Source organism: Bactrocera dorsalis, chromosome 3, assembly GCF_023373825.1.
Source record: "Bactrocera dorsalis isolate Fly_Bdor chromosome 3, ASM2337382v1, whole genome shotgun sequence".
Taxonomy (NCBI): Eukaryota; Metazoa; Arthropoda; class Insecta; order Diptera; family Tephritidae; genus Bactrocera; species Bactrocera dorsalis.
The window spans coordinates 20918883-20944496 of record NC_064305.1 but is presented as its reverse complement, the minus strand read 5'-3'; the positions used below and the strand labels follow the sequence as shown (position 1 = coordinate 20944496).

The 25614-nt window shown below is 35.8% G+C and overlaps 1 protein-coding gene across 3 annotated transcripts in view; it reads right to left on the bottom strand.

Moving 5' to 3' along the window:
* LOC115066545 (uncharacterized) overlaps positions 1-25150 on the bottom strand; it is a 262539-nt gene extending 237389 nt beyond the window's left edge. For 2 of the 3 annotated variants that reach the window (XM_049452176.1, XM_049452175.1), the window contains exon 1: positions 23979-25150. The gene's annotated coding sequence lies outside the window, so the exon portion shown is untranslated. The remainder of the gene's footprint in view (positions 1-23978) is intronic. The other variant, XM_049452177.1, reaches the window with a different exon arrangement.
* Between the last annotated feature and the right edge of the window lie 464 nt (positions 25151-25614).

Here is a 25614-nt window from a genome sequence, read left to right as displayed (position 1 = left end):
TGATTGTGTGGAATGGCAATAGTGGCTTTTTGCAGAAAAATCACAAATTTAGTGTAAAGACAGGTCTTCAATATTTTAAGTTTGAGTTGGAAAATCATAGTTAAATGAAAATGTGATGGTGATTTGAATAAAATTAATATTTAAGAAGCAACGGAAAATGTTTTAACTCAGCTTGTTGCTTTTAAGATAGGGGCTATTTCTTAAAAACCACATGTCAGTAATTGCTGATCCCGATAAAATAAGCTTTAAAGCTTTATGTCAGCTTAGGTGTGCATCTTAGCTAATATCCGCCAAAATGTAGGCAATAGTATTTGTTTTTTTTTTTTTTTTTTTTAATTTAATCAATATATATAAGGTCTTGAATTGAATTTTACTGACATTTGCATTGAGTTTGATGAAGAGATCTAAGTAAGTAGAATACCAAACCTGGACGTGGAAACTCTGCAAAAATGGAAAATTCCGCAGAAGCAAGTTTGTCGATACAAAAAATATTTTAAGTCACTTTAAATTACGACAAATAATAAGAAAGAGTCTTAAACTTCTTGGAAAAAAAATATCTTTTTGTTCCCGGATAAATTAATATTTTTACAGAATTTAATTCTTTTCCAAAACAATACTCTAAAGGTGCAAAAAGTAGGAGGTAAACAGAACTGTAAACTCTAACTGTGTATTATAATGGAGTTTGTGTATCTGATAATCGTCGGTTATAATGAGGTTCGTGTCTCTGATAATAGTGACTCCCAAAGGTAGGAAACGATATATAAATTGTTCCTTTTTAAGTTTAAAATGTAAAACTATACAGTAAAAAATTAAATAACATGGTTATAACTACATTAATAGAATACTCAATGCACCGTTTTACAGAGTATTTTGAGTTTAGAAGTGATGTGATAGGCTAAGCATGACAGGCTTTGAAATAACTGTATCCTAATACTAGTTTATATCATGAAAATTTAAACATTATAAAGAAACTCTTACCGTAAAAAAATTAATTACATGTGCGAGGCTTCTTAGTTTCCAAAGCAAGCAATAAAGTGTTCAAATGAAGTCTTAGACAATATGTTTCCGAACACCTTACTTTGCTAAACACATTCTTCACAATTGGCTTGATAGAAAAGCCATTTAATTTTATGCCTATAAACAAATATTCTTTCTATTCTATTTCTTGTCTCCTTTCTGCTTCAGTGCATACACATATATGTAAGTTGTGGTTAGTACCCATTAGTTTTTAGATAAGGTGATATCATTACAAATACATCTTAAAGAAAGAATATGTATGTAAGCTATTACTGTGTTTCAGCACTGCCCTGATGACACTATCAATAATGGTCATTTACCTAAGGATTTCTCATTTGGTGGAGTGTGTAAGTGGCACACAGTGACATATCTCCGCCCGTTTTCTTTTAGACAAGCAACGTTTCGTGTTAGGAAAATGGAAGGAAATAGTCTTTAAGGCTCAAATTTAGCTTTCCTTAGCATTTTAACGCCTTAGATTTGACTCTTTTCTCTCTTACTTAAACATCATTTACTGTTTTTTCAAACATTAAAATGGTACTTGAGGTGTTACTTGAGTATTTAGCGTTAGCGCCAGAATGTTGGCTTCAGCACATGACAAGTTTTTGTGTTGGAAAAACTATTTGTATTTTTTTACATCATTACTAATATTATTACAAACTGACTCAGGAAGTATGATAAAGCATGCAATTTTTTAACACAATTTTCTCTTTATTTTTCACTCTATTTGTGGTCTTAGAAATATAAGTTATAATACCTGAATGGTCAAGGAATCGGCTAAACTTATTCCCCAGCATAAATTGCAATGAAATTAGATGATCAGCACTTCAAAGCTAATATCTTTCAGAAATGCAGTGTTACAAGAATAATATACGCAACAAATTTTTGTGGTTGAGCACACCGTCAGCTTTTCGAGGTAGGTGTCTTTGCTAAATATGCAACTAAATGTAGGCAACGAATGCTTTATTGGCACTAAAATTGTCAAACAAGGATCGAGGTATCAAAGCAAAGTAACGATAAAATATCGAAACCAAAAGATATGATCAAACATTTCTGGAACCTATTTAGACTGTAATTTATATGTATATTTATGTACAAATATTAACATAAATATGCTAGAGTGATAATTTTTCAAGCTCTTATAAAAGTCTTTTGAATTTTGACTTCTGTAATAAATTTTATAGTATATTATTTGAATAGGCATAATAATCTTCCATAGTGCCGATCAGAATGGTACTGGTACTACTAAAACTAAAACATAACTAATGTGAACTAATACATTTTCCTACAAGGTAATATGGTATAAAATAAAACTCTCCGCTCTCAAATCAACATTAATGCTCACTTGTATTAGTTTGCTAGTAATTTGCAGGATTAGATGTGTATTTTCCCGCTTTTCATTTCCACAAACACATTTTGCTAAATCTATGCGCAGACATCTCTATGTATGCAGCTGTAAACCCTGATATGTGTATCGCTTCTGCTGGCGAGAATTGATGATGATTGAGCATATTTATTATACGCATAAAAAATTGTATGTGCCAGCAGACAATCCGCCTCCCTCTCACCCAGCTGACCACACCCACGTGCATTAGATGCTTCCTATACTTATTCATAGCACTACTTTGCGGTCTGCTTTCTTTAACGCGCACAGCTTTCGATTTGCTTCGAGTGTTTGCTGTTATCATCTGCACTCATAAGGCGAGACATACTTATTTAGTGCCGTTATATATTTTTCTTGGCAAATAAGTTCTACTTTTTGCTTGCTTTTGACACGCCACTATGTTAGCTTTATTATGCGACACTGCATTTTGTTGTTGTTGTAGTTTTTGTGTGTAATGTCTTTGCGTCTCGTGGATAACTAAAGTGTCAACCATAAATAATCTAATCTTGGCGATTTCACTAGATGCTAATGTGTAGTGATATTTACAGGCCACAAAAAGTGTAATACACAGTCGTGTGCAAAATAAATGTAGTTACGCTTGTATGGGAGAGTGTGTCTTATACGCATATTGCTTTATGTCGTTGAAGTGTAGCAGCATTTTAGGCGCTTAGTATGCACGATAATGATGCGTAAGCGAAAATGAGAACTTATGGTTATACAAATGTACTTAAATATGTTTGTGTGTTTTTAAATGAATTTATAGTTTCACAAGTATGTCTCTTTCCTTGTTGTATGTGTATATACATATCTTTATAGGAGCAAAGAAAATACGGCATACAAGAAAAAACGCTTAAAAAACTATGAAAAATATTCTGCACAATATTCTTATACATTTATATACATATATATGTACATATGTGTACATATATTATGAAAAAAAAAAATTTTTCTTTTATAGTCTGCTTGTATCACCCCAGCCAAACTATAGCTGTCACATAGTATATATGTACATACTTAAGTACACTAAAATTGAACATTTTATACCGGCAATAGCCCGGTGACATAAAATTTATTAATGCATCTGTATGTATGTCTAAAAACTTCGTACTAATATAATACAAAATATTTATATATTTTTTACTTTTGAGACCCACCCTAATATCCTTATTTTATGCGAACCCTCTCATATATCTAATGCAAATAAACGAAATGTATCCCCACATATAAATTTTTAAACAAAAAATATTCATATACATACATATAGGTATGTATTATAATTTTTAGGCACACCCTAATATCCACATCAAAAATGTCACATACGTTGCCAAATATTCAGCGAATACATACATATACAATATATAACGATTTCCAAATACATATTTGTAATCCACAAATATTCTTCTTAATTTTCAGACACACCCTAATATCCATACACAAAATATGAAATTGTCCACCTAAGCTTCTGCGCGTTTTTTTTTCGAATTTTCCACTTCAACACCACCCACACCCTAATGTCCGCATGTGCTTCACGCGCTGCACCCCAATACCAATACCAACACACCACAAGCATGCTTCAATAAATCATGATTAAATAAATATCCACTTATGTTTGTATTGGTTTATGCATTTTTATTTATTTTCTGTTTTCGTCGTTACGTGGCGCATATTTGCTATAAACCAATAAACATAGCTGCCATAAATAAATGATAAGTTAATCCAATTTCAGTCAATTTGTAGGAATTATTGGAAGTTTCTATATATTTGGTATTAATCTAATTAAACGAGAGCTTGAGCAGCAACGACATATTTAATCTATACGACGAGACGCACTCAATTACTATATGCTGATTTTTTCATAGATGTAGCATACACTTAGGGTTATGAAAAAAATAATTGCACACTGAAGTATACATTTAGGGTTCTGAACAAAAAATTATTTCGCTTCGAAGCCATTTAAAATCAACAAATTTGAATTGTGTTTTGTAATTATTTACAGTTTATTGCAGTGAAGTATTCATGCATTAAAATAAAAATTTACAATTGAGCCTAAAACGATGCTACTTACTTTTACTTATACTATTTTTATTTTTTATATTTTTTTTTTAATATAGTGCAACTAGTTCAAATAAAAGAAAGAACTAAAGAGCTTATTTATTATGATTTGAGCGTATAATTATTACAAAATTGCAAAACTACTCTGAGAATATTGGTTAGTTCGAAAGGTCGCTGGGCTTGTGTTGTCATTGTGGTCCATCTCTAGAAGTTGCCTTGACTACTTCTTCATTACAATGCTGGAGCATTCTTGCAAATTCTTACTATTTCTGCATCAACTGAGTTGACCAGATCACGCTCTATATCAGCACATCTACAATACCAAAGCGCTTTGACAATTAGTCTGAGTACTTAGTTTTGAAATTGTTGGATGACTTTCTTATTTTTGTTAGCAGATCCCCAGAGTTGTGCATCCATATCGGTCGGAGTATTTGTTTGTAGATAAGTAACTTGTTTTCGATGGATACCACTAATTTGTTCCCAATTAACCAATTAATAGTTTTGAGTCGCATTTCCTGCTCCTTCTGTTTGTATTTTACGTGAACGTGAACGTAGAATTAAGCATCATTCCTAAGTATTTAGCGGAGTTAAAGTACGGTATTCGCAATTTCCTTATATTCCCTAATACCAACAGCAAGCAATGCGGTATCATTTGCAAATGTGACTGTTCTATAATTGCACTCTATTGGCTGGTCGTGCGTGAATAGAATATAAAGAAAAGAGGCCCAACATACTAAGTACCTTATGGAACTCCTGTTTTTATTTCCCTAAGAATAGAATACTTATCCCCTTGTTAAACTCGAAAATAGCGACCTGATATATACGATTTTAGGATGTCATAATGATGTTTCGATAATATCAATTTCAGTTTCGAAAGCAGTCCTTTGTGAAAAACTTTATCAAACGCTTTTGCAACATCCAAAAACATCGGTAGAACAGATTTTTTTTCCTCAAAGGCTTTCTCAATAATGTGTGCAATTCTGTGAGTTTGATCAATCATTAAATAGTTAGCTCGAGACCCAAACTGTTGAGCTGGAATTATAGTTTTTCGTTCTATGATTTTATTGAGACGTTTTATGGGATATTATCTTATTATATGATAAATGTAATACGGACCTGTAAGAAAATACATCATATGCTCGTTTTTCTAGCATTTGAATCATAATAACTTCAGCAATTTTCTAATAAGTTGGCACGTATTGAAGATAAAAAGCCGCGTTAATAATATAGGTAATTTACTATACTGATTGCAGGAAGCTGTTTAGGACCTCAACAGTAATCAGTTTGCAACCGGGGGATTTTTGCTTTCTCACTTAGCGCATTGCCTGTGCAACTTGAGATTTCTTCGCTTTCTTGATCGAAAACACTATGATATTCTGCGTGTGTTTCATATAGGGAGAATATTTTGGCCAAATAATCAAAAAAACACTTCCGATTTTCTTGAATAGTCTCTGGCAGAACTATCAGCACGTGGGATTTCAGACATGGTGTCAAAGATGCTCAGTATGCTTTGACATTTCATCATGAATAGACTTACTAACGAGCAACGCTTGCAAATCATTGAATTTTATTACCAAAATCAGTGTTCGGTTCGAAATGTGTTTCGCGCGCGAGTTTTGTTCAGCGATGAGGCTCATTTCTGGTTGAATGGCTACGTAAATAAGCAAAATTGCCGCATTTGGGGTGAAGAGCAACCAGAAGCCGTTCAAGAACTGCCCATGCATCCCGAAAAATGCACTGTTTGGTGTGGTTTGTTCGCTGGTTGAATCATTGGACCGTATTTTTTTCAAAGATGCTGTTGGACGCAACGTTACGGTGAATGGCGATCGCTATCGTTCGATGCTAACAAACTTTTTGTTGCCAAAAATGGAAGAACTGAACTTGGTTGACATGTGGTTTCAACAAGATGGCGCTACATGCCACACAGCTCGCGATTCTATGGCCATTTTGAGGGAAAACTTCGGACAACAATTCATCTCAAGAAATGGACCCGTAAGTTGGCCACCAAGATCATGCGATTTTACGCCTTTAGACTATTTTTTGTGGGGCTACGTCAAGTCTAAAGTCTACAGAAATAAGCCAGCAACTATTCCAGCTTTGGAAGACAACATTTCCGAAGAAATTCGGGCTATTCCGGCCGAAATGCTCGAAAAAGTTGCCCAAAATTGGACTTTCCGAATGGGACCACCTAAGACGCAGCCGCGGTCAACATTTAAATGAAATTATCTTCAAAAAGTAAATGTCATGAAACCAATCTAACGTTTCAAATAAATAACCGATGAGATTTTGCTTATTTAATGCGTTTTTTTTTTAAAAAAAAGTTATCAAGCTCTTAAAAAATCACCCTTTAATTCAAAAATATTTCCGATTTTTTTGAATAGTCTCTGGCAGAACTATCAGCACTTATTTCAATGTGACATATTTGAGTTTCTGGTGTTTGTGATCTTTTACCGATTTTCGAAAGAGAGCAATCGGAATTTCTTCCATTGGTTAGAGACCGAACATATTTTGCGAAACTTTCATTTTTAAACCTCTTAATTTTAGACCTTTAAAAATTTCTTTTAAAAGAGATTTGTCAGCTGAGTTTTACAGCAATTTTCCTTACTTTCGGTTTACTTTTCAAAGCAATATGTTGCATACTTCTTGCAAAATGTAAAATTTCAGATTCCAATAGGTCTGTATTTAATATAGAGTCACATCTATTTTCATAACATTCCATGATCTTCAGAAGTATTGCCAGTCTATACATTTATAGAACAAGGCCGGTGTTTTGTCTTTAAAGATGACGGTTTCATAACCCTCACTGATCGACAGATAGTTTCGGAATATTTTGCCGACAATGAAAAAATTTATCAGGATCATGAATTCTGTTGGCTATCCGATGGCCAATATAAGCTCGTTGAGAATGCATAACTTCCGGTTGTTTGTAGTGCTTTATAGAGTTCTTTCCCCACTTGAAAATATGAAAGACTTATTTAATTTAAATTAAAAAACTATTAGCTAGGCATTTTAAATGTGATGAGAATAAGAATCGTTGCCGAATTTCATAATTTTTGTTCCGAAAGAGTGCTTCATAGATAAATTATTACCTTTGTTTTTAAATAATCACAACTATATGTAGATAGTAAAGAGTGCCATTGTAGGAAAATATGTACCAAGCCAAGCAGAGTCTTACGACACCCAGCAACATGAGTTAAGCCCAACGAATTTTTTATGCACACAATTCATTGAAAATGGCTTTAAATGCAGGGATAAACTTGACGGCCACTAAATTTTTGTACTCTTCTGCGAACTCTTTATTCTCAACAACTTACAGAACTTCTTCCACACTTTAATTTTCCAATCGTTCTCTAGCCCGTTGTATATGGTATATAACAATATAATACTTAAGATATTTTATTCACATCCTGTTCTAACTTTTTCCTCCTGTCTTGAGTATTCATAAACTCTTATTTAGTAGCCATTCAGTCGGTCTCTTAGAGTGAGTTAAACGAAAACACAAAAACACCAAAACAAATTGTTACCAGCATCATTTTAGGGGCGTTGTTTAGTCTATACATTTGCGCCTAAAACGTTGCAACGCCTTATATTCTGTTTTTCTAGGTCTACAATGTAGACTTTTATGAGCAAAGTTTATTTTTCCACATCACGACTGGACAGCTTCTTTTAATGCGTGCAATTATTTCTCTCTTTTTATTATTTTTGTTGCTGCTGTCGGCGTCTTACGACCTACGGCTTAATATATGATAATAATAAATTACATGCGAGAGATTTTCCTTGGCTGGCTTGTTTATGTTTTCACCGAATGTACTTAATGAAAGAAAAGTGGCGAATATTATACAAAAGAACGAGAAAGAGCACGCCTACCGGGAGAATGAACAAAAGTGCGTATAAATGAAGCGGTAGAGTATGACCTAATAAGTTAAAGTTAAGTTTAAGTTTAAGTTAAAGTTAAGTTTAAGTTTAAGTTTAAGTTTAAGTTTAAGTTTAAGTTTAAGTTTAAGTTAAGTTTAAGTTTAAGTTTAAGTTTAAGTTTAAGTTTAAGTTTAAGTTTAAGTTTAAGTTTAAGTTTAAGTTTAAGTTTAAGTTTAAGTTTAAGTTTAAGTTTAAGTTTAAGTTTAAGTTTAAGTTTAAGTTTAAGTTTAAGTTTAAGTTTAAGTTTAAGTTTAAGTTTAAGTTTAGGATTAAGATTAAGTTTAAATTTAAGTTTAAGTTAAGCTTAAGTTTAAGTTTAAGTTTAAGTTTAAGTTTAAGTTTAAGCTTAAGTATAAGTTTAAGTTTAAGTTTAAGTTTAAGTTTAACATTGAGTTTAAGTTTAAGTTTAAGTTTAAACTTTGAGTTTAAGTTAATTTAAGTTTAAATATACCGCTAACTTATTATTCAATGTCCCACATTTTGAACCTTCACATTTCTCTTAACAAAAGTACCGCTAGATAACCTCTTCAAAGGCAAACAAAACTAAATAAAACTTTCCGTCCTGGTGCTTTCCACATGTCCTAAATTTATGAGAAAGCGATAGATACATACAATGTGTGTACATATGTGTACCTACTCATGTATAAATAATTCGAAAGCTTTTGAAAGCATCTGCGTAGGAATCCATAAATACACTCGTAACAGCCTGTCGTGTCACATTAATATTGCATAAGCACTTGTTGGTGCTCACGCCGTCCTTATTGATTTCGTAATCCCTTAGTTATACATTTAGCAAACTTTTTCAATTTTATTTTTAGTTTCATTTTTTATTTAATATTTTTTTTTGCAATTTGTAAAACAGATTTTGTTTCACCAATCACTCTTTTTACTTACTTAACTCAAATATTTTCACAAACTTTGTTTATCCTTTACACACTCATATCAACACAAGCGGCCGGCTGCACTCGTTCGCAGAAATTCAACTCAAATTTATATGCAAATACCTAGAAATGTCTATATGTAAATATATAGGGTATTTGCTTTGAAGAGTCCCTAAGCGCCGGTAAGTTGGACCTTGCGAGCGTCGAGCTTCGTTAGAGCGCAAATTTGCATAACGGAGCGAACAGCAGCAAACGTCGGTAAAGACAAAGTAATCGCAATAAAAATGTCTGTATATATATGGTATGTGTTTAGGAGAGATGCTGGGAATTTATTTAGTTTATAGGCAGCGTGTGCTTGTTATTTATTTTTGTCTTTATTTATACTGCATGTCCCTTGGGCTTGTCATGAGTTGCAGAAATCACGGCCATCAGTGGCTAAATCGCATGATTTGTGCTGATTCTTATTCGTTCGTTCGATTTCATAAATATTTTAGACGAGTTCGAGATTTAAATTTTATGTCGTTATTTATTTGAGTATTAGAGCAGAAATCGGGCTTAAAGTTTTGTGATTTAATGAAAGCGGATAATTGTTAAATTTGGCGAAATATGTCACTTTGATTTCAGTATGAAACTTACGCTGTTAAAAAATGAGCTTTTATGCTTATATGTCTAAAATATTAAAAGTAGAAAACCCTGGCTTCAATCTTGTTTAGAAATGTCATATTTGTGTTATAAATTAAAGTTCTATAATTAATGATGTACCGATATCGAAACTTTCATCATGTTAGTCTTATAAGTGTAAGCTAACTTTGTTTACTTCTTCCAATATACGGTTAATCTATTAGCATTTGTTCAAAATTGTATTAGCAAAAAGAAACAAACTGCAAAAAGTATTTTTTCACTAAAGAAAAATCGTTAACAACCACGGCTTTCACTCTTAACATGAAAGCTTTCATGAAGCTTTGTCAACTTTATGTCACTCTTTCATTTCTTTCTTGCTCACTCAAATTACAGCTATAAACGCGTCTCCAGCACACGCGGAATACATTGCACGCAGGAAAAGAGTGCGATTATGTGGGAAATGAACAAAAAATGAGAAGTTCCCGCCGAAATTGATGAACTAAGAATTGTTTTAGGGGCTGATAATATCCATCCTATGTCAACAAAAAGATTCCATGAAAATCAAGACCACGTAAAACCATTATTAGTGTTGACAAAAACATAGCACAGAAGGGCCAAACTGAACATTTTAAGTCAGCCAAAGAAGAAGTTATGATCGAAAGTAAGGACGAATATGGTGTGGCCGTGTCCAGAAAGATTATAGGAAAACAACTTAATGAAGCTCAACTTTTTTAGACGAATAAGCAGGAAGAATTCACTACTATCAAAACACCACAACAAAATTCGACTGGCATTTGCATGGCTCCCAGTGACAAAACAGCACAACTTTTGAGGAATGTGCTTGGAGTGACGAAACCAAGATAAATTGATTGGACTTTTCATCTGAAGTCATTTGTACATCGCCCACAAGGTCAAGCCCTTAACCCTAGGTAAACCAACAAAAACCATAAAGCACGGCTGTGAAAGTATCATGGATTGGGGAGCGTTTTCATGGCATGATGTCGGGTCAATTGTTTTAGTAAATGGTAAACCGGTTTCAGTATTTGAATATACTGAAAAAAATAAAATATATAAAATATATAATATTGGTAAATATATGTCTGACTGGACATTTATGCAACAAAACGGGCCGAAGCGCACCGCAAAAGCAGTAAAGCCTTGGTTCCAATCCGATAGAAAATTTATGGAATGATGTCAAGACCAAAATAGCAGGCTAAGAATTCAAATAACGGGTTTTTCGCTAAGGACGCTTTAAAAGTAGACCGAGAGAGACAGCAAACGACGCCATATTTTTGTCATATCAAGAATTGAGCAACTAGTGAAAATGTTGCTGTGTCAGCGAGACAAATAAGAGCACATAATTTTGAGAATATTGCTGCCGCTAGCGCATCAATTGAGGAAGACCCAAATCAGTCTCTCACACGTCGTTCTTAAACTTTGGGCATCTCTGTGACTTCGCTGTGGCGAATATTGCAAAAAGGCCTTAACCTACATCCTTACAAGATCAAATCAACGCAAGAACTGAAGCCACAAGACCGCCAGGATCGTCGTATGTTCGTGAATTTGACTGCCTAACAACTTGAAAATGATCCAAATTTTCATCGAAAAAACCATCTTCGGCGATGAGGGTCATTTCTGACTGAACATCTTCGTCAATGAGCAAAATATGCGTTATTGGTCAGGTAACGATCCACACGGACTGCATGAGTCATTATTGCATCCCGAAAAAGTTACGGTTCAGTGAAAAATGGGTTCAGTATCTGGAAGAAAGAAGCTTGCAGTCTTTTGTAGCATTCTTGTTGAAAACCATAATATTTTGATGATTTATGGGCTGGAATTGAGGAGGCTGGGCATTCACTGTCAAAAGAACGATTTCAAAAACTGGTGAACAGCATGCAGCGAACAAGGAAGATGTCAAGGGGTGATTAAAATGGTGAATATGGCACAAAATACTAACGAAATAAGCAATCTTATGCTATTTTTTAATCAATTATTTTTATAAATTTTTGTATATTCTTGTAAGCCCGTTTCAGAGTGTGCTATTTATATGTCCTAGCTGCTATGTGGAATATTGATGTTTTCGTCTTTTATTTTAACGAAAATATAATATGCTATTTGTGTGTCGGTAGCTGTACATCCTGCTAGTAAAGTACTTAAACAATATTTTTAATGGAAATTTGTGTTTTTGTGGTTTCTTAGCATACTTTCTGACGCAATTTGAAGCACAGTTACAGGCGGGAGGTGCAGGAAATGTCAATGCTTATAATTCCAAGAAGAAATGGCATCAAAAACATTCTCTGTATATGCTAATTATACCTATTTACGCTACAAACATTAACTTAGTTCCCACCATTTGCTTTCCCTTCATTTAAATTATAATTTTTTCATTTGAAATTCACACCTTCAACTGCTGCCTTTCGCTGTTTGCCACCTTTTAAGCGTTCAGTGACCGCTGCCACTCAACTCTAACCTCAACGTTGGCGGGCGTACCGACCTACAATTATGCCACAAAAAGCACAACATTTATTGTGCGGCTTTTGTATGGATTCTAGCGAAGCCAACATAATAGAAAATATTTTAAATTAACAGCGCTAAGTAAGGAAACCAACGCAATTTATGCAAAGCGCCTAAAAGCATGTAACAAATACATGTAGGTTTCACACAGCGCGCAGGTAAACAAAACAAAAGCGCAGAATGTCAACAAGAACGAAAACAACTGTGTGAAAACATTTGAAAAAAACAAAGAAAAGAAGTCGGAGAGGGAGAATATAAGAAATTGAAGTTAGTAAGGAAGAAGCAGTAAAGAAAATTTTCAAAAGAAGTGCACAAAGTTAAGACTTGTGAACAAAAAAAAGAAATCGTCACATGCGTACAACGCCATCACACATTATGAATAATGCACAACTGTGCCAACGCCTTAAAATATGTTATGAGCGCTCCACGCGGATTTCTTTATAAGTTGCTATATGTATGTATGTGTTTACCGAGCGTGAGTTGGCGGCTTTCAAGGTAGCACAATGCAAATTTTAGTTTAAAAACCAAAACAAAAAGAAAACTGGGGAAAGTGGCAGCTGAAAGCCCACAAGGAATACTTTTAATACACAGCGGCACAGTTGCTGTGTGCCACGCCGCCTTAACCCATGGCTGGGGCAGTTGCTCACTAACATGCGTGCACTTCTCTCCACACTTCAACGCACAGCAACACGTTTCGCGGCGCTGAAGTGGCAGCACAATTGACAAATGGAAGGCGAAGAAGAAGACAAGAAAGAGCAAATAAATGAACAACAACAGAAAACAAAGGGAATGAGGAAAGCAGAATGTATAACGCAGGGAAGCCGGACTGAAAGACGCTTAAACAAGAGAAACGCAATGCAATGTGCGCTTGAAAATGCTCAGCAGCCTAAAAGTATGCTGCGACGCAACAGTAAGGCACTGAATGTGCCAACGAATAAACAAGAAAGAACGATACACACACCTCACAAATTTTTTTTTTTTTTAGATTTATAGCACTATATCCCATGTGCCCTTACTGCAATGCTCGCTTACCTAACTGTTTGCAAGTTAGTGCGCTAAGTGCTCTAAAGGGAGTTCGTCCGCTGCCAACAATGGACGGTGGCAGCTCAGACACATGTGCCCCATGGTGCAAAGATGCTAAATGCCGCACATTGTAACTTGTTGCCACCGAGCGGAGACCGGTGCAGCGCGCATAGACTGACTGGTAGGCCAGGTAAAATCAGCATAGGATTTAGGGACGGTATAGAAGTGAAGCAGTGGCTGCATGGCAAATAGTGGTGGAATGTTGGATCCCAAAGCATATTGATTTGCGGGGAAAACTATAAAATCATAAAAGCCTTTTTTTCTGTTTACCATATTTCTGGATTTTTAAAGGTATGTCTAAAGGAGCTCATATTTAATGAAATAAATGCGAGCGAGCTAAAAATACATTGCATACTTTAAGGCACTGTACCTAAATTTTATTGATAATTATAAATCCAGAACAAAGCTGCGCAAGGGTCACTCTCATTTCTAGCGGCAACTCGAGCTCTTAGTCTGCAATGGGCGGTGGTTTGACACGAAGTACGCCATCCACTGAAAGGGAGTCTTTTGCCTTTTCCCCATGAGCTGTCAGCTGCCGACTTGAGGATTTTTTTGCAGCTCAGTACTCGTAATAATCGGGGCCATATGAGGAGTGGACGAGTTCAGACTCTGAAAATTCACAACTAAAATTTTATCATTATTGACAGTCGGAATCTTGACGCCATCGACTGGCTATTTGAAGGTCAACACTGTACTGCTTCGTCCAGTTTGTGAATATGGTCGACGTGAATTTAATGGGTAAGAATGTTAAGTTCCGTGCAGAGAGGTGTCAGAGAGACACCCATTTACCTTTTAACACATATCATTGATTCCATTTCCCGACATCAATAGCGTGCAATCATCAGCGTACAAGGTGATAGAGACTCTCCCTGGTGGCTGTGGAAGTTTCGAGTTGTAGAAGTTAAAAAATAGCGGGGAGAGGACACCTCACTGCAGAACACCTTGTTTAATTCTTCTCAGTTTTGAGTTTTTACCTCGAAATATTTCGGATGATTAACGACCGCTCAGGTAGTTGCTCGCCCATCTTTTTAATCCTGAAAGGATTTAATCCTGAAAGGATTTTGGATGTATTTTGGATGTCCTGCAGTAGCCCTGACTATTTCAAGGCTACGAGGACCAGCCTCTCACAGGGTAGTTAAGCCCACGAACTATCTGGGTGTTTAGGCTGATGGTTAACTAGGATCAGGCTTTGAGTGAAGGTCGGGCGTAGTAAGACCTCAAGTGTCTTCACTACTGGGGGAGAAGAGTAATCTGACGATAGAACTCCCCTTTGTTGGCGGGTTTCCCAGGTTCCAGTAGTGGGATCACTCTTCCGACTTTCCACACATCGCGTATTTGAAGAGTGGTCAGCGCATGTTGAAGACCTTTGTGAGGTAACTTAGTCCCGTCGAGCTTAGATGCTTAATCAAATTCATTAACTTTAGATTTATTTGAACATTTCCTAACCGCTGTCAAAATAGAGAACCTAAAAGTATGCTTTATAGACGCGAAAGTATAAATCAGCTTGCAATTTCCCGTAAATCTGTGGTCTCAGCTTACTTTCTTCAAATAACTATCATAGTATTCTCTATATAAAAATAAAAGCGATCAAATTAATGAATTTTGAATGAATTAAATAAAACCAAAATATTCTGGGCGCTGAAAGTTATGCTAAAAAAATCTTCCATAAAAGTTTATTAATTTAAGTATCCACATAATAACCAAAAACATGGGTCCAAATTCTGAAAATTAATAACAACAACATAACCTGCAACAAGCACAAAGCCCAGCTGTTGGAACAAAAAGCTGCAAATCCGCAAAGTATGAAATGTTTTTGATTTGCGCTTTGTTTTCTATGAAAATTGGGTGTAAGCAAATTGAAGTGCTGCGGAAGTTGCCTACAATTAAATTCAATTGTGCGCTTTTCATTTCCTGTTGTTAAGAAATCGTTCTTTTTCACTTTATTGTTTGTGGGTGTGGAGTTCATGTTTTCACATTCCTCCGCTTCCTGTCATGTTGTAGCAACATCCTGTCGGGCCGCCTCGCTTTAAGTCTTTATACTCACTTCTCGAAATTTTCAAACATTGTTGCATACCAACAGGCGTATACAACAGACAATGTAATGTGGCAATAAGAGTGAAAATGTAAAAGCTAACGATGTTGGCTTGACAGGAAATCTTGCTGAAGTAAACAGCAAACTTTGACTTGGGAAGGAGACAGCATTTTCGATAGAACCCATTGTATGCAGAATCAGAGCTAATATTCATTTGTATAGCTGATGCTTTACGAACTAATTAAAAAATAACCTTAGTTATAAGTTCATAAGAAAAAAAGTTTTCAACCATCCGTTCAAACTTACATTTGTAGATATAGTATTTATCGAATGAATGGAGAGTCAGCTGTTAGAGTAGACGCGGTTACTACAATTTACATGCCAAGAAAGTCGAATTCAATCGCCGCAGAGTAAAATCAATGGGCTAGTCTTTTCAATGCACTTATCTACAATGGTCTAATTTCTTCAACTTAAAAAGCTCTTCGTTACTTCTTACCTACAATCTAATCATAGAACTTCATATTACTTATTTACGCATGTCCGCTTTCAAGAATACTACACTGAGGTGTCGTATTATAAGCATAGCCAGAGACAACGCAGAGTGTCTGAAGATCAGATATGGCTCAAATGATTGACGAACCCTTACAATTTTCTTCGTTTTAAAATAACTTTTGACTTTCGTCATATGTATGTAGCTATCCACACCTGGACTTATTTTTATGAATTAAAATTTTACGAAAAAAACATTCAATTCCATTGCAAACTGTAAAACTTCCGGAAAAATTACTTCAAATTAAGAAAAAGAATAAATAATTTAAGTAAGAAAGGAAACCTTATACTCAGTTCCCTGGGTTTCATATAGTACCTCATATACAATCATATCGTATACTCTGTAAAGGGTATGTTTCACACATTTCGCTTAACTTATGGTCGACGTAATTGGCCTACTGGGCATCCTATTAGAAACACCATTACCCATCTTGAGACCCAGTATGCAATATTGTATAACCGACCGAATAGACCACGTCCAGCACGCAGTGAAAGAAATATATCAGCCGCAGCTGAGAGTGTACACTAAGGCCGAGAAGAGTCGATTCGACGCCGTTCGCAGAAACTCGGACTGAGGTGTAAGCCGACTTGGCGCCTTGCATTTTGCCAACAACGTTTCTTTGTCCGGTTCAGTACTTTACGATAAACATGGTCGTATGAAAAGTGAAGGATCACAGACTAGAGAAAATCACACCAAAAATTTTAGATTGTTGACGGTCGGAATCTTAACCCCATCGACTGCCCTAGTAAAGCCAAGTCTGCACTCCTTCGTCGAGTTTGTGAATATGATAGCTGTGGATATAGTGGGGGAAAATGTTAAGTTCCGCGCAGTTAGGAAACGAGAAAGGTTGGAGAAATAGCTGTTTAGGTTTGAGCACATACCATCGATTTCATTGTCCGACGTCATAATCGTAGAATCATCCGCGTACAAGGTGGTAGAAGTTCGACCTGGTGCTTGAGGCATTTTTGATGTGTAGAAGTTAAATAACGATGGGGAGAGGACAATAACCGGAATCACATGTTTAGTTCTTTTCCATTGAGAGATTTTACCTCAAAACAGTACGTATGATTGGTGACCGTTCAGGTAGTTCATAGTCCACCTCCTCAACCCTGGACGGAGCGTCGATTTTTGATGGCCTCAAGTAACGTTGTGTGATTGGCTTTGTCAAAGGTTTTGGCAAATCCAACGCTTCGAAGATCGCCCTATCGTAGGGTGGTTTTTGTTTGAAGCCATGAACTATCTGAGCGTGATGGTACTGTACACTTTTCGGAAGACATGCATGCTGGTGGTTTGCTGGGCTCAGGTGGTATGTTATAGTCGGAATAACAAGGTTTCAGGTGTCTTCACCACTGGGGAGAGGAGAGTAATCGAGCGATAGGACTTCCCTTTGTGGGCGGGTTCCCCAGATTTCAGTAGTGGGCCCACTCTTCCGATTTTCCACACAACGGGTATTTGAAGTGTGGTCAGCGACAGGTTGAAGACCTTGGTGAGATGGCTTTCTCCCGTCGAGAATAGATGTTTTAGCATCACCATGTTAATTACATTAGGGACAATGGGTTTAGATGATTTGGCTTGTTTATGGTACTCTGAATCTTATCAACGGTGAAAGTAGGTGGCGCGCTCTCTTTTGGCATTTTGCGCAGCCAACGGGTACCAAATCGTTGGCTTTGTCTACAGAAGGGTGCAGTGTAAATTGCGGCTAAAAAATATTTCGCCCAATTCTTTGGGTCCGAAGAGGCATGTCCAATGCATTGAATTGCAACTTGATCATCATGTCTGTTCGGATTAGATAAAGCCGTTACATTTTGAGTTATCATTTGAAATGCGCAAACGAGTCATCGAAAAATGGACGCAAGAGATAAACCATCTGAGACGCCGCCACAGACAACATTTGAAATAAATAATCTTCTTAAAATAAATGATAGAGATTATTTTTTCGAATAATAATAAAGAATACCCATTAAATCTGAAATGGCTGTGTTTTTCCTTTAAATAAATTAGGAATCTGGAAATGAATCAGCCTTTAAGTATTAGGAAATCAAATATTTCAGTACTTCAAAAATTATAAACTTTTTCATCCTTAACTTGAACTAATAATAAACATATTTCAAATACTCTTTTAGCTCTTGGAATATGTAAAATTGCATAAGAATCCCTCCCATCGTAAAAAATGCTGGAAAACGCATTTAAAAATATCTTTCTCCATATGAGTGAGAATAAATCAGTGCTCATGCTTTAAATAATCTTCCGCCCCGCCGTCCTCCCGGAATATGACACATTGTTGCCATAATTACGCTCGTATATCTTCGCGGGCAGACAGCGTGCTGTCGCTGGCAATTAATGGCGCGTCATTTTCATATATCGCGCATTTTAATTTATATATTTTTGAGGAGCACTTAATTTAAGCGAACGCTGAGCAGCGCATTGCAATGCCAGCGTGTGAGCGCGTGTGGAAGGAAAATTTTAAATAAATGCAAAAGTAATATTTACAAGTAAATGGCAAGCAAGAAAGCAATTTAATGAAGTAAAAGGAGTCGAATCAATCGAAAGAAGAACAAAATAATGCATAAACAGGCAGTAAAAATCAGGGAAACAAGCAATAATAAAATAAAAACGCATTAAGCATAAGTGAAGGCGCGGAAAACAATGCGAATATATAGGGAAAGTGCGGTGCCAGCAAATAAGCTGGGAGGCGGAAGGTAAACGGGGAGCGGAGTTGATGGCAGATAACGGGAAAAGACATTGTAAAAGCTGACATAAATTATAGCCTGATAATCCTTACGCGCGGGCATAAATGCAAGCAGATGAACGGCGACACACAGGAGTATATATGTAGGTAACTGTATGTATATATATATACGTATATTTTTATATGAGTATATATTTACAAGGGTATATTAAAGATAAGAGCGAGCCGCAAACGCGCGTTCACATGCAATGAAATGCTTGTAGCATATTAATGGCGAATGTGAGGTACGACTATACTCTTTTATCTTTATATGTATATATATATATATATAGTACTATACAAAAGCAGCAGTATACATGTAAAAGCAACTATGCCTGCACACGCTTGAATATGCATGTGTGCGCGTTGGTAAATAGCCTTTGCTACAAGTGAACGCGTAAGTGCATAAGCAGTTAAGTAAACGCCTTACTTACTTTCAAACCCTTACACATACACACACACATCTATACAAGTATAAACATATACTTATTAACACAAACATACAAACTCGCACGTAAGCTAGCAGCGCTTGCCAAAGGGTTTTATATGTGTACACATCTGCTGTAAGTGGGTAGGTAAGTGCGTAAGTAAGTAATAAGTAAGAAGGCAAATGAGTGGGTAAGTAAGTAGGTAAGAAAGTGCGCATGTAAATATGTAGAAAGAATTAAATTGTGAAATATTCATGTTGCTTTGTGCGAGAAAGTTTAAAAGGTGAAATGGTGTGAGTTGGAAAATGAAAGGAAATGCCTGAGCTTAAATCAAGGGTGATAAATTAAAAAAGTCGATGAAAAAAATCGTGTTTTTTGGTATAATAAGTAAAGTGCGATCCATATCAATATTTCCCAATTTTTTAAGAAAAACCACAGAAGCTTCAAATTTAATGGCAAATGGTTATCATAATACGAAAGAACATGCGCCGGCATTTATTTTTTGAAGATTATCTCTTTCAAATGTTGGTCGCAGCTGCATCTCAGGTGGTCTATCCGTTAAGCCCACATTTCGATAAGTCGGTCGAATATTTCGACAGGTTACTCGCGAATGACACGCGTGTGGTTTTGCTCCACGGCTTGAATCGAAGCGATATTGCCCGTATAGGCTTTAGATTTTACATATATCCACAGGAAAAAGTCTAAGGGTGTGATATCACGCGATCTTGATGGCCAATCGACCGGCCTAAATTTTGTATTCTGAGCAGCAGCTCAGCCTACATATATACTGCCTATTTGCCTCGGACGAAGGGTCAACTTGCTTAATTTTATAAGTTCGTACTTTACATAAGTTATTGAAACTTCGAAGTAGCCTGCATATCGGCTTGAATTATGAAAATTAATAGGAATTTTTCGGTAGGTAAATATTTCCTTCTGAACACTCCTCGCAGGTGTCGAAATGCCAGGTCTGACTTCATAGTTGGTTGTTTGTTGTTCCTCAACAGCAGAGCTTTCAAATATCAAGTGTTATTAAGGTTGGGTGTGCTTTACCGGAGAACAGCTTGGTTAAGAGCCCTCAAACAACCACCCATTGCAGACAAAGAGCTCGAGTTGAGAGCTAAAAACGAGAGTTCAGTGCTGGATACTGTAGCAGGTTAAACTCTTACTTATTAATATAATAGACCATACTATATGAAACATATATCCAGCCTGAAATGTGTCTCCGCATGACACTAGCCACTTCTTTGCATGCCCTACTAACTCGCTCATCTGACACACTTCACCGCTTGGTCAAGCCCCATCTAAACAGCATGTTTCCCAGGTCTACCGTTCGATGACAATTTATCTATTCTCTACCCTCTAAATGGGTATTAGGTATCCGTTACAACAACAACCACAGCCCAATCTCGAACGTAGCTTACATATCCTTATCGCCTTTCATAATAATGTGCATTATGGGAACTATGCGCACTTGTCTTTCCAATATAAGATCAAGAAGAAGAACAATACAAAGAAGTAAGAAAGGACTTGGCAGAATCAAACGCAGAGGCAAACCTTCGTTTATGAACAAAGCTTGGTTTTAAAAATTTTCTGTGAATTTCACTAAGATACCTCACATACAACCACCAATCATATGAAGGAAAGTCAGCCAGATGTGCGAAAAAGCTTATATTAGTTTTATGAGGACTAGATAAAGTTATCGCCCGTTTTAACCATTTCAGATACAAAGTTGCACTGTGATGAGTAAAATACGCCCACTTATTTTCCTTGATATAATAAGCTACTATCACAATAGGCTTTGGGGTCGGCATATTCGGTATCTGAAGGCTTGAATAGTTTCGCTTCGATTTAGACAATTTTTGTGCATGATGTGGCAAAGCTCAAAGGAACTGATTCGTGAAAAGTCTTATCCTTTACATTCACAGCTTCTGGAAGTGAAGAAATCAGATGGAATTTAAATTTGTGTTCTATTGGAAATAGGTATGATATTTGTCTGATTTCGTCCAACTCAAAATCGGATGGTGTCCGTTCCATAGATTTGCCGTGAGAACATGATACACACAATCGTTAGGTTAAAATGCTACCGCGTCAGCTAAATGGTTGAAGACAAACCGAATTTTGAATGGAGTATTTTATGAGAAAGACGCCGATTAAGTTCTCAAAGCCCAATGAAAGTGAATGAACACTACGCTGACAAACGTGGAGCTCTAAGCGCTATTAATAATTCCTCACATACAATCCAAAATGATTGCTAACGACGGCGAAAGAACGGTACAATTATACAAAGCTGATATTACCAATGTAGGGGAGGTATATCCCGGAGCTAAGCTGGTATTGATGGAAAAAAGAAAAGAAACAAAAGGTCTGTATCCCGTTAACACCATGGCATCTGCATCAAATAATGCAGCATATCAGCGCCTGTATTCCAAAACTTTCAACAGAGGGGAGGAAACTCGATAAGGTCTTGGAGAACCCACAGCAGATGATGTTGAGTATTGCTCAGAGTCTTCATATAATACCAGCACATTGTCAAGTATACATATTTTGAATATAGGCACATTCCTACCATTTTAAATACTAATAAAGGAAAAGTGGATAGCTGTGTATTACACAGTTCAATATTAATGTGATTTCATTACAGGTTGCGTTAAGCTATTTAATAGTAACAGGTTAATTGAAAAGTCACCGGTTTGACACATAGATAGCGCTACTAGAACTAAATTCCTCAACGTCAAAAGGCGCGTATATAATACTGTGTAAGTGACTAGATAACATTTAATCTTTTCACTAATCTTGCCCGTTCTCACTGATGATAACACAGATGTTTTTGCCACTCAAAAAATTCACTTCACTTATTAATTTTTAAAAGAAAATATTTCTATAGAGAATTTTGTTATAAAAGCCGGTTTCTTTAAAAATTTTTCCATATATTGGAAATATTGGACGCATTTTTTTTATTTGGGAAGTCAATTTTCAGGTAAATTTAGATTCATTGCGTTTACTGCATTTGTTTGATTACATTTTTTTAGCGCCCAAATTAGCTGTGATAATGTAATAGATTTCCAATGCTGACAAGTAGATGGTGCTAAATCAGAGTTGCACAGAGAGTTTTCGCGTAGATTAGATTCAGATCACCTCGTAGACGAGATTAAGAACTGCCATTTTTGTATGGCGAAATCTTGTTAAATTTATAAGATTAGTGGAATAAACTACTCAAAATCCGAAATCTTGTGAGTAAGCGTCGATCTAACCATGATTTAAATTTGACATCTCTCGGGTAACTAGTTTATGAATTATATCATTTTGAGGGCAGCTACTTTTGATATTGTGCAAAAACAGCGATAAAAGGAATTTTATCTGTCGATAGAATATTGTTTTTTGAAAGGAAAAATTACATTTGAAGCAGAAACTTGGCTTGCTGATGACTTACCGGACACTGCCCTAGAAAAATCAAGTATAAAGGATTGTTAAGCTAAGTTTAGACATGGTGAAATGAGCACCGAAGACGGTGAACGCAGTGGACACCCAAAAGTGGTTGTTACCGACGAAGACTTCAAAAATATCCACAATGGAGTTGTTCGTGATACCGCACACTCTCAGCATATCAACTGAAGGTATACGTCATATCATTCATAAATATTTAGGCAAGAGAAAGCTCTGTGAAAAGAGGGTTCCGTGTGAGCTCACTTTAGACCAAAAACAACGACAAATTTTTGCGTATGTGACAATGGATGAAACATGGCGCCATTATTTCACTCTGAATTGCCACTCTAAAGCGTAGAAAAACGAAATATTTGGCTGTCGAAATTATGGTGTCTGAATTTTAGGATGCGCATGGAATAATTTTTATTGACTACCTTCAAAACAGAGAGACTTTCAACACTGACTATGATATAGAGTTATTTAATCGTTTGTAGGACAAAATAGTTGAGGAATGACTGCATTGCGCGCAGGTTGCAGATGCAGCATAATGACTCCAGATTGCTTTTATAAAGTTGACAAGGCTTTAGCATAGATAAATTAGTATTATAGCATACATTTAGGCTGATACTACAATAGTAATAAAGTTTCAAATAACATAGTAGTATCAAAAAGGCTAACTTTCTCCAGCAACAGAATATTTTTAGATGTTTCTAAGAAACAATAATTTCTTCGAAGTCTTTGTAGCTAAGTTCTTATGAAAATATCATAAGATAATATATTATTTTTTAAGTATTAGAAATAGTAATGAAATTGCATCAACCTTTTTTTTTCTTATAACGTGTATATATATTCATCACAGAGTTGATGTTTTGTAGTTGTCATAATTAAATTTTTCTTTACCTATATTAATATATAGAAACTATTAAACAACGCTTTAAGAAATATCACGAAAAATTCAAAAATTTCATTCGAAATTTAATCACGTTGAAAAGCTGCACATACCTACGTTGTAAAACCAAGCAAAAGGCAGCAATTATCTTTGCACTTATTTTCGCAGCCTCGTTAATACGTTGCGATAAATGATTGAAATAATATTGGCCTACTTCAAGGCGCTTCCGCCAGCGTTATATGGCAAAAGCGCCATTAATGCCAACTTAATTATCTGCTGCCGCGTATTTCACTTTTCAAAAGCGCCGCGCTTTAACGAAAGAGAAACTACAAGTACGCATTATGGCAGCCGCGGCACAATGCCAACAATAAGCGCTGCATATCGGCAGACGCCGTGCAGTGCAGCCGGGCGCTTACATTGATAAATGTGCACAATAAACGCATTTTAATCTATGATTAACCTACCTTTTCTGAAATTATCGTTTCGCGTTTTATTCCCACTGAAGCGTCGAGCTGCCGCTCCTGCTTGTGGAAGCGCCAGGCGAGTGAGCGCGTAGTTAAATAGTGCAAGCAGAAAAGTATGCAATGATTTTTTTTATATTTATTTTGCTTGAAGTTTTTTTGCGTTTAATAAATGACTGCTGCAGCTGGAGCGAAGTGGAGTGTGGAGCGCAGGGCTTTAGCGGTGCAGCTGTGTATACTTCGAGTGCACTTTGGAGCGGCGCGCTTGTCTAGTGGGCATTGATTGCGTCTAGTGCGTGTGTTGGGGCAGCTGTGGGGGTGGAGAGGGTGCAGAGGGTGCAAAGTGCTGCAGCAGTATTGAGGATATAGGTTTTGTTTATCTTTTTGCTTTGCTGGCGCTTAGTGGTGCCTGTTTGTAATTGTGTAGTTGAGTTGAGTTGAGCTGGGAGACTCACTTTTTATCGCGTCTATTTACTGCGTGTGTATTTGCTTTGCGATTTTTCGCTTTTTTTGTTTTTGTACACACGTGGTTTTAATTAATTTGCATTTTTTACTACTTTTGCACTTTTATTCACTGCGGAAATTTCTTTCAAGGATTTTTTTTTTTGTTTTTACTTTATGTATTTTTTCTTGTTGTTGGCATTTATTAGCAGCATTTGCTTACAGTAGCTTTTTACATAATTTTTAATAACTCACTTTTGTTGTGTTTATCGCTTGTTAGCCCACTTTTGTTGTTTGTTTTTTTCCAGTATTTTTTCTACACTTTTTTTGTTTTGTTTATTCTGTTTGCATTCCGGCTTTGCTTTTGTTATTATTAGTTTTCACTCACACTCTGCTGCTTTATTTAAATTTTTTTCAGCACACATACATAAATACACTTGTGAGCCATATTAGTGGGCGCTTAAGCACAGCTGCATGCGAGACTTAAGCTGGCGTTGCTATGTGTTGCTTTTAGCTGGCGTTTCTCACGGAAATTCGAACTTATAAAGTAACAGAGCTAACGTGCGTTCTCTTGTTTGAGTTAACGTTGCATACTTCCAGGGATTTTTTAGCACTTTGCTGTGTGTCTGATTTCAAACGATTTTTTCCACAATTTTCTTTTTTTTAAATTTTATTTCTTTATGTGCTGCTCATAATTTTTTATAATCCTTTGGTATTTACATTATCTAATTTCGGGATTTTAACAAGTCTATACACGTAATTTTTTTCTTTTTTCATCACTGGCAAATAAATTTCACAAATTACACTTTTCGTTACAGAAAATATAGATTTTTTAGTAAGCCATTTATTAACGGTAATTTAATAAACTTTTTTGTTATTTTTAGTAGATTGATGAGTAGCTTTGTCCATGCCTTTTAAAAGCATCTGAAATGGAAAGTAAAAAATGCTTATTAATATTTATTTAATTATTAAAAATCAGCTATTTAATAAAACTGTGTTATTTTATAAATAACCATTTATATGAAAAATAGTTTGGTAACTTTTTTTGAATATTAAAAAAAATTAGCATAAAAAACTTCGGTGTATATACTTTGCTTGACTAAAAAAATGTTCTTATACATATATCGTCAGCTAAAATGCAAAACAACGTAACACCAAACGACCGATATTGATTTTTTTAATGCTTACGTTTCACTAC